The sequence below is a fragment of the Artemia sp. Qi Xiang Cuo genome, chromosome 13 (genome assembly GCF_049724085.1).
Source record: "Artemia sp. Qi Xiang Cuo chromosome 13, ASM4972408v1, whole genome shotgun sequence".
Classification (NCBI taxonomy): Eukaryota; Metazoa; Arthropoda; class Branchiopoda; order Anostraca; family Artemiidae; genus Artemia; species Artemia sp. Qi Xiang Cuo.
The window spans coordinates 8,484,486-8,500,863 of record NC_142806.1 but is presented as its reverse complement, the minus strand read 5'-3'; the positions used below and the strand labels follow the sequence as shown (position 1 = coordinate 8,500,863).

The 16,378-nt window shown below is 33.4% G+C and overlaps 1 protein-coding gene across 2 annotated transcripts in view; it reads right to left on the bottom strand.

Annotated features, from left to right (window-relative positions):
- Positions 1–16,378, bottom strand: part of btz (CASC3 exon junction complex subunit) — a 109,611-nt gene that overhangs the window by 54,429 nt on the left and 38,804 nt on the right. The window lies entirely within an intron of this gene.

The window sequence follows — 16,378 nt, the reverse complement described above, 5'->3', positions numbered from 1 at the left end:
GTATCCTTTAAATGGACCATGCAGAGCTTTCTTCAACTGAAGTTCTCACTGCATAAAAAGGGGGAGAGATAGAAGGAAAGAGAGAGAGAGAGAGAGAGAGAGAGAGAGAGAGAGAGAGAGAGAGAGAGAGAGAGAGAGAGAGAGAGAGAGAAAGAAAAAAGTAGCACGCTAATTGACAAACGTAAATTGGATTCGGTTTTCTGTGTGTGCTGTACCACATTTTTGTGCATATATGGACAGAGGTCAGTGGAAGAAAGCTCTGCATGATCCATTTAAGGGATACCAAATAAAAATTTTAGAAAAAAAGTTAAGACCGTAATATGTATAACGTAAAAAAAAACAGCAAAGATAAGATACTTCGGTGCAAGACTGTGTTCAGTACGATAAAAAAAAGATTGCGCTCTGCAGGGCAGAGATATCTAGAGATACACCAGTAATCACTGAGAGTAGCTACTTTTCTGTTTCCTTAAACAGTTCTCTCTTTGTTCCTTGTGTTTCTACTAAATACCATGTCTACTTTATTTCTCTTTCATTTATCCCATTTTTTCCTGAAACTAGTTATGTGGAAAAACAGGCTAAATAAAATCGCTTTGAAAACATGCTCTGTCTAAAATAATTGACCTTTTTTAACTACCGGCAACTCTGCTCACAAATAATGTTATCAAAAATCTCACAGATACTAAAAACATGGCCAATAGAATTTAATGGGCGTGTAAATTATTTTCCCGTATAACTTGATCATTTATCACAGGGTTTGGCTTGTGTTTTTCTCTTGTTTTTGTTATATGGATCCTCATCTCCTCCTAAGATAAAGAAAGGGGAGCACGTTAAATTTGTATGTTTCTACTATATTATTGTTAGTTATTACTGCAGCAACAAATTGGGAAAATTGTTCACTACAACTTCCTTTTTTGTATTCAAAACGTAGAGACAGTTGAAATCCGGATAACAGACAATGGAAAGATCCAGATAACAGACATTTGAAAGATCCAGATAACAGACAGTTGAAAGATCCAGATAACAGACAGTTGAAAGATCCAGATAACAGACAGTTGAAAGATCCAGATAACAGACAGTTGAAACATCCAGATAACAGACAGTTGAAACATCCAGATAACAGACAGTCGAAAGATCCAGATAACAGACATTTGAAAGATCCAGATAACAGACAGTTGAAAGATCCAGATGACAGACAGTTGAAAGATCCAGATAACAGACAGTTGCAAGATCCAGATAACAGTTGATTCCAGAAGAGGGAGGGGGGTTGGACAAAAAAGAGAAGTATACTCTTGTCTTGAGTACTTTCAGTGATAGTAAAGTGATAGTGATCAGTATTCCTTCTTCTTGTTTGATTATTTGGATAGCACAATATATAAATATATATATATATATATATATATATATATATATATATATATATATATATATATATATATATATATATAATATATATATATATATATATATATATATATATATATATATATATATATATATATATATATATATATATAAGCACAATATACATACCTTTCGAGGCCCAGCTGTAACTAGGACCCCGGGCTCCGTGTTACCAAGAAGATATCAATCCACTGTGCCCCTATAGTATATTGTAAATATCCCTTTTCTATTGAGAAGGGAGTAAAAAAAGGTACAAAATCAAAATAAAACTAGCGGTTCTCTCTTTTAATAAAGAGCGATGTGTGCACAATGTATAATTTTTTTTTGAATATTTTGAAAAAAGGCTTAAAGGTGTATTCCATTTTAGGGTAAGTGGGTGGTCTGATCACTGTGTATTTTTTTTCCAAGAATTAACAGAGATTGGAAACATATTACTTAAAAGTGTTTTATTCCTTCAAAAGTGTCACTAAACCCAAAGCTGGAGAGTAGAAGGTGTGACTGATATTACCGACTCAGTGGTCAATTTTCCCGAATGAGCAAGTCGACGTTTCGGTATAAACTGGCAAACTTTTTTATGCCAACTATCAAAACAAATCCTGGGGAGGCCCATCCCCCTCCCAACTTTTCAGTTTCGGACTGTGGAGTATAGAAAAGCAATGTAGTTTGTCAGACCGGAAATTAAATTAAGAGCAAAAAGGCCCCATTTTACAGATTCGCCGGTAAACAACAAAAATAGTATCGTTTGTCTTCACCTCTATCGTCCCAGTTTATCCCCCTTCTATCCTTTTTGCAAGAAAAGCAGCAAGATTAGCTCTGGAAACAGGACCGAGGGGATAGAAAAATAGCCATGATTAAAGCTTAGTTTATAGCTTTGTAATAAGCTATATTGTTGATGAAATAGCTCTTTTGTAGGTCTTCCATTAAAAAACGTAGGTCTTCCATTTCCACATTAAAAAACGATGGTAGTTAATTCGACAACAGATGAAAACACCGTTACCATTATCGAAATAAAAACATGATTTAAATAGGAGAAACAGCCAAAAGGGTAAAAACGAGATAGTAAACCAAGTACTAAAATGCAGTGTCAGAATCAACACACTATCGAAAACTGAGTAAAGAGCGAAATCTTTCCGATGTAATATCCCCAGCCATTCCATGTGGGATGGGTTGATGTAGAAGCATGATAGCGGGCGCATTCGATTAGAAACTTAAAAGTTTCGGCTTTTTTAAAGAGGCAACACTGATTAGAGGGCAAGCCCATCTCCCATGATTTTCGCCCCTGGAAGCCACGTTTGCTGTAAATTTAGGTGTAAGACAACAGCATTTTCCTGGGGGATTTTTCGTATTCTCCAGATAGGCAATCAACAATCTCTGAAGTTATTTTACTAACTTCTTTGTTGAGGGGCGCTAAAAACTACGTATTCCTTCGTTCGATTGCAATTTTGATTCGCAAGGCAATTTCCAAATAGTTTGTCTATTAAATTACGACTGGAAATCATACCCTCGGGTATTTCATTGAAATCGTTATTGGGTAGAATTTCATGTTCCAGTTACAAGAGATAACATGAATGAGAGATAACATGAGAAGACATAGGGCTGACAACCCCCATGTCTTCTCAAGACCAGAACATAATTTGCGCTTTACTGAAAACAAAATTAGATTTTAAACGTTTTCACTTTTTTAACTTTACCAAATCAAAATTATTAAGACTTTAAGGAATATATGTCAGTATGCGTATATTAAACTGTCAATCCGACGTTATATTAGACGTCACATTTTTTTTTTTTTTCAGTAAAGTGCAAATTATGTTCTGGTCTTGAAAAGGCATGACAGTTGTCAGCCCTACTCATGTTAATTTCAGCTCATTTTGAGTTTGAGTCGGTTATTTATTGTAATTCTGTTCGTTTTGGGTTTCATTTATTTATTGATGGTAATTTGTGGTAGTTTTAGGCTTGGAAGATTATTTGACTTTATGCTCATTTTTGGTTAAAAAAAGCTCTTTACTTTTCTTCGAAAAACTTATTGTGTGGAAAAGCTTTTTTTTTAATTAATTCACAGTAAAGAGACTTTCAAAACTTGTTGCATCCTTCAAATGATAGAGAAGTACTCGCCAATCGAATCATTCTTGATGAGATACATAATTTACGTTGCGTCTTTGACCAACACACAATCGACGGATCCGTGGTTCCCAATTACTCGTTTTTCCATCCCATTGAAAATGTTTGGGCATTTACAAATAATACTAGTAAGTCTGGTTTGTTTGTATTTGCTTCAACGCCTGGTTATGTCGAAAATACGCTTCTAATATTGAGCCTTGGCGCCAAATATCTACCGAATTTTCTTTGGCTTGGTTTATTCACTCTCTTGAAGACGGCAATAATTGCATATTAATTTTAATATTAATAGGTTTATCTATTTACTATTGAAAACTGTTCCACTTTTTTTGTGTGAAAATTGGAACACTGAGATTGTCTGTACTGAAAAAGATCTAGTAGGGTCACGAGTTTGAGAAAGTCCACCAAGAGCCTTAATTTTGGAAACATATTTTTCATGCATATGAATCTGCCTTAATATGCAATTTAAAGAGCAAAAAGATACAAGATGGTACTGCAATGACGTCACGTGCTAATATAAAAGGTTGTATATGTGTTACAGCAATAAATGACGTCATATTAAAAACTACACCACAGTATTGCAATGACGTCATGCACAAATTAAAAGTGTTGAACATAACCAGTATTTCATTAGTATAAAAAAAAATCCCGAGAGGACAACCTGAAAAAAGCAAATTTAAAATTGTTCAAGATGAAAAACGATCAGTTGCATGTACGGAAAGTGAATTTTAAATTTCGTTTCATTTAAATTTTACTTTTATAACGAATGCTAAAGTTCTTTTCCCAGTTCATCTTAAAAGCCACAAGGAAGGAAAAGGAGGAATTGGAAACAATCTTTGTGTTGAAGCAAGGGGGAATTAGGAACTAGAAGGATACAAGGACAGATCCACAAGGATAGAAAAGATCAGTTTCATGTAAGTGAATTTTATATATTTCGTTTCATTAAAGTTTTAAATTTACAATGAACGCTAAAATTCTTTTCCCGGTTCATCTTATAAGCCACAAGGAAGGAAAATAATGAATTGGACATAACCTTTGTTTTGAAGTAAGGAGGAATTAGGAATTACAGAAAAAAGAAAGATTACAAACAAACTTTGTGTTGAAGTATGTGATTAATATTATGCATTGATCATATACTTCAAAACAAACACACAAGGATAGAAAAGATCAATTTCACGTAATTGATTATGGTTCTAGGCGTTTACCCCCCCCCCCTGGAAAATACCCCAGGAAAATGCTCCCCCCGGTAAAAAAAAACCGTGGAAAATAAGGCTTTCCCAATTTGAGACTTTTATTTGAGTTTTTTTTTATTTCCGTAGGGGGAAGGAATTTCGGTACCTGTGCATTATGCACCACTCAGTCAAGTTTACACTGAGTAAAATTCGAGAACACGCCAGTTTTTTCATTAGTTTCATCGTTATTTTAGAAATATCTTTGAACAATAGATTTGCATATTGGGGGGGGGGGGGGGGTAAAGTATAGCGGGCCTGCATGCAAAATGTGTTTGGTACAATCATTCTGCATATTAGATAGATAGATAGAGAAGTGTATTTTAAAGCCAAATATACGGCCATGAACAAAGTAAAATCAAAGGCAGCGTGATAGCGGAGCCTAAGTAATGAACGATGTGGGCACAATGTATTATTTTTTCTTTTTTTTTCTTTCTCCATACCCGGGCACTTCGTATCGAAGGAATTGTCGGAGAAACATCGAAAAGGGCTGGATTAATGATTGGAGGGCAACTAGCCCCCCTCCCCGCGCCCATCATTCCCCCAAACACATCCAATCAAAATTTTGAGATACCCATTTTGTTCAGCGTAGTTGATTTCCAGAAAGAAAATATGTTTTTGAGGAGGACACTCCCCCACAACCCTCGGGACAAGAGTTTTAAGTTATGCCCTGAGGGCATATAGAAACAATGTTGGCACAATGTATCATTTATTATTTTTTTTTCCTTTAGAGCAGGGCACTTCGTATCGAAAAAGTTGTCATAAAAACTTAGAAAAGGGCTCATTCAATTTGAAATTGGAGTGGCTTGGGCCCTTTTTAATAGTCGAAAGTTATTGTAAGGCAACTAACACCCCTTCCACGCCCACCATTTCCCGAAAAACATCCAATCAAAATTTTGATATAGCCATTTTGTTCAGCGTAGTTGATTTTATGCGTACCAGATAGAAATTATGTTTTTGAGGAGGACACTCCCCCACAGCCTTCAGGGCAAGGGTTGTAAGTTATGCCCTGGGGGCATATAAGGTTTTTATAGAAGGCTTTGTCGTGGAAACTTCAGAACAGGCTCATTCTGCTCTAAATTCAAAGGGCTAGTTCCCTTTTTAATCTTCAAAAGTGTTTGGAGGGAAACTAGCCCCCCCCCCCCCACGCCCATCATTTCCCCAAACACACCCAATCAAAATTTTGAGATAACCATTTTGTTCTGCGTAGTTGATTTCCAGATAGAAATTATGTTTTTGAGGAGGACACTCCCCCACAGCCCTCAGGGCACGGGTTGTAAGTTATGCCCTGGGGGCATATAAGGTTTTTATAGAAAGCTTTGTCGTCTTGTTTGTAAAAAAATACAAATGAATGTGCATTGTCAGTTTAATATAAATATACTGATATTTAGTAATCAAAATGTTAATATCTATTCCTATCCTTAACTGGGACAAGTCTGGATTGACTACTCCCTCTCAATTTGTTAACGTGCCAGTACAATATTTTACTTTATAAGAAAGGTGATAAAAGTGAGTGTGGTAATAATCGAGGTATTAGTCTGGTCTCTGTAGGTAGTACATTACTTTGTAATGTGATACTTTTTAGACGGAGAGATGCCGTAAACAGAGCTTTAAGAGAAAAACAGTGCGGTTTTAGAAAAGGTAGAGGATGTGTTGATCACATATTTACTCTTAGGCTAATTATTGAGAAGTGCCTGAGTTTTCAAACACCTTTGGTCCTCAGTTTTTATAGATTACGAGCAAGCGTTTGATTCTGTTGATAAAAGAGCTATAGCAAAGGTCTTATCTTTGTATGGTGAGCCGGACAAATGTATTAAAGTTATTATAGCAATTAACGAGAATAATTATGCTGATGTCAAGGCAGAAACTTAGGTTTGAACCTGTTTCAATATCAAATCTAGAATTAAGCAGGGTTGTGTTCTTTCACCCTTTATATGGATTACTTTAATGGATTTTCTCTTAAGGAGCACAGGAAAGGCAATGGGAGATCACGGTATCAAATGGGGAGGAAAAAGTCTCCTGGATTTAGATTATGCTGATGATTTAAGCATCCTAGATGAAAGTGTGAGCAAAATGAATGAAGTTTTAGAGGTTTTGCGAGTTCAGGGTGCTAGAATAGGTTTAAAAATTAATGTTAGGTAGACTAAGTCACTAATGCTAGAATAAGTGAAGATGAAAAGGTGATGTTGGGTAATGAAAAGATTGATCGGTTGGGCAGCTTTACTTACCTTGGTAGCATTATTAGTAAAGATGGTGGGAGCAGGGAAAATGTTAAAAATAGAATAGCCAAGGCTCAGGGTGTTTTTCCACAGTTAAAAAAAAGTCTGGAAGAATAGGAAAACAAGTTTCCTAACTAACATTAGAATATTTGAAGCTACAGTGATGACAGTGGTCAAATATGGCTCTGAAGCATGGACGCTCCGAAAAGCGGATGAAGATTTCCTAGATGTTTTCCAGAGAAATTGCTTGAGGATTGTTCTGGGTACCCGGCTGACTCACCGTATTTCAAACAATAGGCTATACGAAAAATGTGGTTCAATACCGCTCTCTAGGGCTATAATGAAAGAAAGGTTGAGGTGGTTAGGGCACCTTGTGCGGATGAAGGATGACAGATTTCCGAAGGTTATTCTTTTCGGCCAACCATCTAGGGCTAAACGGAAAGCAGGTCATCCCCGTCTGGGGTGGGAGGACGTCATAAAGAAAGATTTAAAGGAAATGGGAACTTCGTGGGCGGGTGTAAAAAGGGAGGCTTTGAATAGATTGGGGTGGAGGAGGATCGTGCGTAGCTGTGTTGGCCTCAGGCGGTTTGGTGCTGCGGTGAGTTGTTAGTAGTAGTAGTAGTATTTATTGTAATTTCTGTTCGTTTTGGGTTTCATTTATTTGTCGATGATGGTTTGTGGTACTTTCACACTTGGTAGATTATTTGATTTTATTTTTGCTCATTTTTTGTTAAATCGAGTTCTTTACTTTTCTTTGAAAAACTTATTTTGTGGGAAAAGTTTTTTTTAATTAATAACATAAATGAAAGGCAAAAATAACATAAACTTTGATCAGAGATCATCATAAAACACTTAAATGAAACACTGCGTTAACCTAATAATAGTACATATAATATAGTATATATATTATTATTTATTTATTTTATTTTTAACCCACTGTACAATAAATGTAAAATAGTGGAGTAATACAAACAACAACAAAAAAAAAAAAAAGAACAACGACAATCTAACCACAAATATAATCACTAATTAAAAAAACGGATAATACTGTGATGTGGGCCCAACCGAAAACTAGCATCCTGACTGATCTTCGCTTGCACCGTTTCAAGCGAGGACAGAATTGATGTTGCACCATAACGACCAACAAGGCGCCTATTGCGCACAGCAAGCGGCAAATACAATAGAAACTTACAGTATCTAAAATAATTAAACTTCATTTGTTTCAGATCATGCTTAGTAAAAAGCGGATACAGCCCAGAAGCGGATAAAATCGCATGGTCACAGAAACTACAGTAGAGTTTAGCAAGACCATGCCTATTAAAACGTCCACGGTTTGAAACTATTTTCGCATAACCAGCTTTAAGCTTATCCTTCGAATCACAAATAAAATGAAATGAAACTTTACATTTACTTTATACTGGGATATTTTTTTTTTTTTTTTTTTTTTTTTTTTTTTTTTTTTTTTTTTAGTTAACAAAATTTCCAGATACCCCGCTATTCTTCTGTAATTTTTTAGTGGCCCCATACCTAGAAGGAATTGTTTTCTGACTTCAAACTGTCAAAATACTTTACCCCCCCCCCCCCTTATGTGCAAATATATAGTCCAAATTATATATTTCCGAAATTTTCTGTCACTTGTCTTTGTCTTGTCTCGCGCTAAGCTGAAAAAAACGAACGAAGAGACTGGTTTCTTCTTGAGTTTCACATAGTGTGAGCTTGAGAGAATGGGCCATAATACACAAGTTCCACAATTCCTTTCCCCTACAGAAATTAAAAAAATAAAACCCAAATAAAATTCTCAAATTTGGAAGGCCTTATTTTCCATGGGGGGGGGGTATTTTCCACGGGGGGATTTTCCGGGGGGGGTATTTTCCACAGGGGTTATTTTCCGGCGGGGTGTTCACCGGGGCTGGGGGATAAACGCCGGCCACCGAATTTTACATATAATTCGATTTAGATTTCTACATTTATATAGAATGCTTAATTTCTTTATCATGTTCATCTTATAAGCCGACAAGGACGAAAAAGAACGACTTAGAAATAAACTTTGAGTTGAAGTTTATTTGACTGATAGTTTGACTGATAATGTGTATAACTAATATACTTCAAAAATAAGCCACAAGGATAGAAAAAGTCGGTTTTACAAAATTGAATTTTAAATTTCACGTCATTAAAATTTTCCCTTTATATTGAATACTCAAATACTTTTCCAGGTTCATCGTAGGCTATAAGCGACAAGGAAGGAAAAGGAGGAATTAGAAATTAACTTTGTGTTGAAGTAAGGAGGAGCTAGGAATTACAGAAAAGGAGGAATTAGAAATTAACTTTGTGTTGAAGTAAGGAGGAGCTAGGAATTACAGAAAAGGAGGAATTAGAAATTAACTTTGTGTTGAAGTAAGGAGGAGCTAGGAATTACAGAAAAGGAGGAATTAGAAATTAACTTTGTGTTGAAGTAAGGAGGAGCTAGGAATTACAGAAAAGGAGGAATTAGAACTTAACTTTGTGTTGAAGTAAGGAGGAGCTAGGAATTACAGAAAAGGAGGAATTAGAAATTAACTTTGTGTTGAAGTAAGGAGGAGCTAGGAATTACAGAAAAGGAGGAATTAGAAAATAACTTTGTGTTGAAGTAAGGAGGAGCTAGGAATTACAGAAAAGGAGGAATTAGAATTTAACTTTGTGTTGAAGTAAGGAGGAGCTAGGAATTACAGAAAAGGAGGAATTAGAAATTAACTGTGTGTTGAAGTAAGGAGGAGCTAGGAATTACAGAAAAGGAGGAATTAGAAAATAACTTTGTGTTGAAGTAAGGAGGAGCTAGGAATTACAGAAAAGGAGGAATTAGAAATTAACTTTGTGTTGAAGTAAGGAGGAGCTAGGAATTACAGAAAAGGAGGAATTAGAACTTAACTTTGTGTTGAAGTAAGGAGGAGCTAGGAATTACAGAAAAGGAGGAATGAGAAATTAACTTTGTGTTGAAGTAAGGAGGAGCTAGGAATTACAGAAAAGGAGGAATTAGAAATTAACTTGGTGTTGAAGTAAGGAGGAGCTAGGAATTACAGAAAAGTAGTAATTAGATATTAACTTTGTGTTGAAGTAAGGAGGAGCTAGGAATTACAGAAAAGTAGGAATTAGAAATTAAATTTGTGTTGAAGTAAGGAGGAGCTAGGAATTACAGAAAAGGAGGAATTAGAAATTAACTTTGTGTTGAAGTAAGGAGGAGCTAGGAATTACAGAAAAGTAGGAATTAGAAATTAACTTTGTGTTGAAGTAAGGAGGAGCTAGGAATTACAGAATAGGAGGAATTAGAAATTAACTTTGTGTTGAAGTAAGGAGGAGCTAGGAATTACATAAAAGGAGGAATTAGAAATTAACTTTGTGTTGAAGTAAGGAGGAGCTAGGAATTACAGAAAATGAGGAATTAGAAATTAACTTTGTGTTGAAGTAAGGAGGAGCTAGGAATTACAGAAAAGGAGGAATTAGAATATAACTTTGTGTTGAAGTAAGGAGGAGCTAGGAATTACAGAAAAGGAGGAATTAGAAATTAACTTTGTGTTGAAGTAAGGAGGAGCTAGGAATTACAGAAAAGGAGGAATTAGAACTTAACTTTGTGTTGAAGTAAGGAGGAGCTAGGAATTACAGAAAAGGAGGAATTAGAACTTAACTTTGTGTTGAAGTAAGGAGGAGCTAGGAATTACAGAAAAGGAGGAATTAGAAATTAACTTTGTGTTGAAGTAAGGAGGAGCTAGGAATTACAGAAAAGGAGGAATTAGAAATTAACTTTGTGTTGAAGTAAGGAGGAGCTAGGAATTACAGAAAAGGAGGAATTAGAAATTAACTTTGTGTTGAAGTAAGGAGGAGCTAGTAATAACAGAAAAGGAGGAAATAGAAAATAACTTTGTGTAGAAGAAAGGAGGAGCTAGGAATTACAGAAAAGGAGGAATTAGAAAATAACTTTGTGTTGAAGTAAGGAGGAGCTAGGAATTACAGAAAAGGAGGAATTAGAAATTAACTTTGTGTTGAAGTAAGGAGGAGCTAGGAATTACAGAAAAGGAGGAATTAGAATTTAACTTTGTGTTGAAGTAAGGAGGAGCTAGGAATTACAGAAAAGGAGGAATTAGAAATTAACTTTGTGTTGAAGTAAGGAGGAGCTAGGAATTACAGAAAAGGAGGAATTAGAAATTAACTTTGTGTTGAAGTAAGGAGGAGCTAGTAATTACAGAAAAGGAGGAATTAGAAATTAACTTTGTGTTGAAGTAAGGAGGAGCAAGGAATTACAGAAAAGGAGGAATTAGAAATTAACTTTGTGTTGAAGTAAGGAGGAGCTAGGAATTACAGAAAAGGAGGAATTAGAAATTAACTTTGTGTTGAAGTAAGGAGGAGCTAGGAATTACAGAAAAGGAGGAATTACAAATAAACCTTGTGTTGAAGTATATTATTAATGCTATGTACTAATCATATACTTCAAAACCAAGTCAAAAGGATATAAAAGATCAGTTTAGTGTAAGTTAATTTTATATTTCTTTTCATTTAAGTTTTATATTTATAATGAATGGTTAAATTCTTTACACGGTTCATCTTATAAGCCCCAAGGAAGGAAAAGGAGGAATTGAAATTAAATTATGTGTTGAAGTAAGAAGGAATTAGGAATAAAGAAAAAGGAAGAATTACAGATAAACTTTGCGTTGAAGTATATGACTAATACTATGTATTAATCATATACTTCAAAACCAATCCACAAGGATATAAAAGATCAGTTTTATGTAACTAAATTTTATATTTCTTTTCAAATAAGTGTCAAATTTATAATGAAAGCATAAATTCTTTTCCAGGTTAATCTTATAAGCCACAAGGAAGGAAGAGAAGGAATTAGAAATAAACTATGTGTTGAAGTAAGATGGAAATAGGAATTATAAATGAACCGTGAAGTATATGACTAATAGTGTGTGTTCATCATATACTTCAAAACATAGCCACAAGGATAGAAAAGATCAGTTCATATAGGTGAGTTTTATATTTCGTTTCATTTAGGTTTCTATGTTTATATTAAATACTTGAATTCTTTTCCAGGATCATCTTATACCACAACAAGGAACAAAAAGAAGAAACTGCAAACAAACTTTCTGTTGAAGTATATGATTAATACAATATATTAATCATATATTACAAAATCAGAAAACGATGATGGAAAGGATCAGTTTCAAGTAAGTTAATTTCATATTTCGTTTCATTTATGTTTCTATATTTATATGGAATACTTAAATTGTTTTCCAGGTTCATCTTATAAGCCACCAAGGAAGAAACAGAAGAAACTGCAAACAAACTTTCTGTTGAAGTATATGATTAATACAATATATTAATCATATACTTTAAAATCAAGAAACGATTATGAAAAGGATCAGTTTCACGTGAGTTAATTTTATAATTCGACTCATTTAGGTTTCTACATTTATATTGAAGGCTTAGATTCTTTTTCAGGTTCATCTTATATGACAACAAGTAACAAAAATAAGAAACTTCGAACACGCTTTCTGTTGAAGTATATGATTAATACAATATATTAATCATATACTATCGATATATTAATCATATATAACGATGATGGAAAGGATCAGTTTCACGTAAGTTATTATATTTCGTTTCATTTATGTTTCTATATTTATATGGAATACTTAAATTCTTTTCCAGGTTCATCTTATAAGCCACCAAGGAAGAAAAAGAAGAAACTGCAAACAAACTTTCTGTTAAAGTATATGATTAATACAATATATTAATCATATATTACAAAATCAAAAAACGATGATGGAAAGGATCAGTTTCACGTAAGTTAATTTTATATTTCGTTTCATTTAAGTTTCTATAGTTATATGGAATACTTAAATTCTTTTCCAGATTCATCTTATAAGCCATCAAGGAAGAAAAAGAACAAACTGCAAACAGACTTTCTGTTAAAGTATATGATTAATAAAATATATTAATCATATACTTCAAAATCAAGAAACGATGATGGGAAGGATCAGTTTCACGTAAGTTAATTTTATATTTCTTTTCATGTTTGTTTCCATATTCATTTTTCCAGGTTCATCTTCTAAGCCACCAAGGAAGAAAAAGAAGAAACTGCAAACAAACTTTCTGTTGAAGTATATGATAAATACAATAAATTAATCATATACTTCAAAATCAAGAAACAACGATGGAAAGGATCAGTTTCACGTAAGTTAATTTTATATATCGTTTCATTTATGTTTATTTATATGGAATACTTCAATTCTTTTTCAGCTTCATCTTATAAGCCACCCAGGAAGAAAAAGAAGAAACTACAAAAAAACTTTCTGTTTAAGTATATAATTAATACGATATATTAATCATATACTTCTAAATCAGGAAACGATGATGGGAAGGAACAGTTTCACGTAAGTTAATTTTATATTTCGTTTCAATTCACCATGTTGTTCCGTTAGTATGGGAGAGCTTGCCAGAGGATTTGAGGAATGTTGGGAGTGTTGCAGGATTTTCATAAGTCACCAAGGAACCATTGTTTAAATGATGTAAACTTTGAATGGATTATTCCACTGCCACTTAAGTTTTGTTTTTAATGAGGGCTTAGTTGCAGTTGAATACGATTATAGTTATTATAATCTAGTTAAATGATGATTGGAAAGGTTCGTTGGTTTTCGGGTCCGGTAAGTTGAGCTCTAATTTTTTTATCTTTCTGTTTTTTCTCTATTTCTGTTTTTATGTTTTTATGTTTGTTTTTTTTTACTGTCTTTTTTTCTGGTTTCCTGGTTCTTTGATTTATTAGGAGGGTTTTCTCCCGCACAAGCATAGCTTCAGAGAATCGATGACTGTATATATAATTTTTTTAAATAAACCCAATGTTACTTACTTATACAATATATTAATCATATATTACAAAATCAAAAAACGATGATGGAAAGGATCAGTTTCACGTAAGTTAATTTTATATTTCGTTTCATTTATGTTTATTTATATGGAATACCTAAATTCTTTTTCCATGTTCATCTTATAACCTACTAAGGAACAAAAAGAAGTAACTGCAAACAAACTTTCTGATGAAGCATATGATTAATACAATATATTAATCATATACTTTAAAATCAAGAAACAATTATGAGAAGGATCAGTTTCACGTAAGTTAATTTTATATTTCGTTTCATTTGTGTTTATATATTTATACGGAATACTTATATTCTTTACCAGGTTCATCTTATAAGACAACAAGGAACAAAAATAAGAAACTGTAAACAAACTTACTGATGAAGTATATGATTAATAAGATATATTAATCATATACTTCAAAATCAAGAAACGATGATGGGAAGGATTAGTTTCACGTATTTATATTTCGTTTCATTTGTGTTTCTATATTCATATTGAATACTTAAATTCTTTTCCAGGTTCATCTTCTCACCCACCAAGGAAGAAAAAGAATAAACTGTAAACAAACTGACTGATGATTTATATAATTAATACTATATATTAACCATATACTTCAAAATTAGGAAACAATGATGGAAAGGATCAGTTTTACGTAAGTTAATTTTAAATTTCGTTTCAATTGTGTTTCTATATTTATATTGAATACTTAAATTCTTTTTCAGGTTCATCTTATAAGCCACCAAGGAAGAAAAAGAATAAACTGTAAACAAACTTACTGATGATGTATATGATTAATACGATATATTAACCATATACTTCAAAATCAAGAAACGATGATGGAAAGGATCAGTTTCACGTAAGTTAATTTTGTATTTCGTTTCATTTATGTTTATTTATATGGAATACTTGAATTCTTTTCCATGTTCATCTTATAAGCCACCAAGGAAGAAAAAGAAGAAACTGTAAACAAACTTACTGATGAAGTATATAATTAATACGATATATTAATCATATACTTCTAAATCAAGAAACGATGATGGAAAGGATCAGTTTCACGTAGGTTAATTTTGTATATTGTTTCATTTATTTTTATTTATATGGAATACTTAAATTCTTATCCAGGTACATCTTATAAGCTACCCAGAACAAAACAGAAGAAACTTCGAATAAACTTTTTGTTAAAGTATATTATAAATACAATATATTAATAATATACTTCAAAATCAAGAACAACGAAGGAAAGGATCAGTTTCACGTAAGTTAATTTTATATTTTGTTTCATTTATGTTTATTTATATGGAATACTTAAATTCTTATCCATGTTCATCTTATAAGCCACCAAGGAAAAAAAAGAAGAAACTGCAAACAAACTTTCTGTTAAAGTATATGATTTTAATTACGGTACTAAAGGAATTCTACCATGTTTTGCTGATGATGCCCATTTCACTGTAGCTGCTAGAACTGAAAATGAGCTGATGACTATGTTGAAACAAGGTATTTCTTCGATTGAAAAGTGAATGCTAGTAAATAAATTGAAACTGAATCATAATAAGTCGAATTTTTATGATTTATGGTAGAATTACTTGGACACTTATCCATGGATTAATAATATAAGCAAGTAAGGCAGATACTATTGTAAGATCTACTAGTACTAGATACCCTGGTGTTATAATTGATGAAAGCCTATAGTTATTAATACGACTATATTACATCAGTTATACAGCAAATTGTCTCGTAATATCGGTATTATGCGAAACTTAGGTATCTTTTTCCACGTGAAGTTCAGAATGTTGTATTTTTCTGTGGTTCATTTATGTCTCATATACTGTTATATGGTTTGGTCGAATACATTCGTAACTCACCTTCATCCGTCTGCGTACACAGAGTATGGCAATTAGAGTTCTTATGGTAAGCAAACTGACCTATCTGTATCGGTAAGGCATCTTTACAGCGAGTATAGAATCTACCGTTGGCAGGAATATGTGTATTCTATAATGCTCTGTTTATGTTTAAATATTTAGCTTCGGAGTTACCATCATGTTTTTCAGAATGTTTAGTCTTGCGTCTACTACTCACGATCATTTGACACGATCTTCTCAGTTGGTGCGAAGACCAGCTATGGTCACGTCTAGGTCTAGGTTTTCAATTCACCATGTTGTTCCGTTAGTTTGGGAGAGTTTGCCAGAGGATTTGAGGAGTGTTGGGGGTTTGCAGGATTTTCGTAAGTCGCTAAAGAACCATTGTTTTGATGTGTATATTTTGAATGGATTATTCCACGCCACTTAAGTTTTGTTTTTGAGGAGGGCTTAGTTGCAGCTGAATATGATTATAGTTATTATAATTTTGTTGGGTTTTGTTTGGTAGTTCGTTGGTTTTCGGGTCCGGTAAGTTGAGCTCTAATTTTTTTTTTCTTTCTTTTTTTTTCTCTATTTCTTTTTTTTTGTTTTTTTGTTGTTTTTTTTTCTGTCTTTTTTTTTTGGTTTGTTGGTTTTTTGATTTATTAGGAGGGTTTTCTACCGC